We start from the raw sequence: 1,011 nt of genomic DNA, 5'->3' as shown, positions 1-1,011 counted from the left end.
GTGATCAGATTATACATTATATTTGTTTTTCCTGAGCCACTGGGACCAACTAGTATAGCACGTATAGTATCGGGTAATAACGAACCATGTCTTGATGGTTTTTTTACTACCTGAACATCTACATTTATTACATCTAATTTATCTTTCTGTTCAATCAAATTCATATTATTTTCGTATAAATACTCTAGATTTTTTAAATTTATAACCAGTTATAGATGGCGTGTTCAACTCGTAAGTACAATTCGAACAAGACTGGTAAAGGATTTGTAAACTCCCTTATAAATAGTCTCCCGTTCGAAGCCCATGTTTCAGGATATCAGTATTGTGGTCCTGGTACGAAATTAAAAAAGAGACTAGATCGTGGTGATAAAGGAATAAACCCATTGGATGCTGCTTGTCGTGACCACGATATTGTGTATGCAACAAGTAAAAATTTAGACGATAGACATAAAGCTGATAAAGTGTTAGAAATTCGAGCTTGGGAAAGATTTAAAGCAAAAGATACACCTAGAAAAGAGAAATTAGTTGCGTACGCAGTAACAAACGCGATGAAAGCTAAAAGAAAAATAGGTATGGGTTGCAAACGGAAACGTGCTATAAAAACAAATGGTATACTAGCAGCGAAAAAAAAAAGAATCTCAAAAAAAAAGAATGGTGGTAAAAGGTTGATTTTAGTACCGAGACAATCAGGAGGTGCAATTCCCTTAATACCTATATTTGCAGGATTATCAGCACTTGGTAGTTTGATGTCTGGAGGTGCTAGTGTGTATAATGCGGTCCAAAATTCAAAAAGAAAAAAAGGCAGTGGTTTGAAATCAAACAAGAATAGGTTAAGGAAAAAAAACTGATGATCACGCTACCTGACAGACCGCTTTCGTCTCAAGATATTATAAAATATGTCGGAAAGTTGAAAATCAATCATTTCCGTGGTGTCTTTTCACGTGATAACTTACCTAAAAAACCGCACGCTATTGAATGTGGTATATTAAACTTGGATATATCTTCAGGCGA

This window comes from Acyrthosiphon pisum, unplaced genomic scaffold (assembly GCF_005508785.2).
Source record: "Acyrthosiphon pisum isolate AL4f unplaced genomic scaffold, pea_aphid_22Mar2018_4r6ur Scaffold_354;HRSCAF=776, whole genome shotgun sequence".
Classification (NCBI taxonomy): domain Eukaryota; kingdom Metazoa; phylum Arthropoda; class Insecta; order Hemiptera; family Aphididae; genus Acyrthosiphon; species Acyrthosiphon pisum.
Note: the sequence above shows the minus strand (reverse complement) of the source record.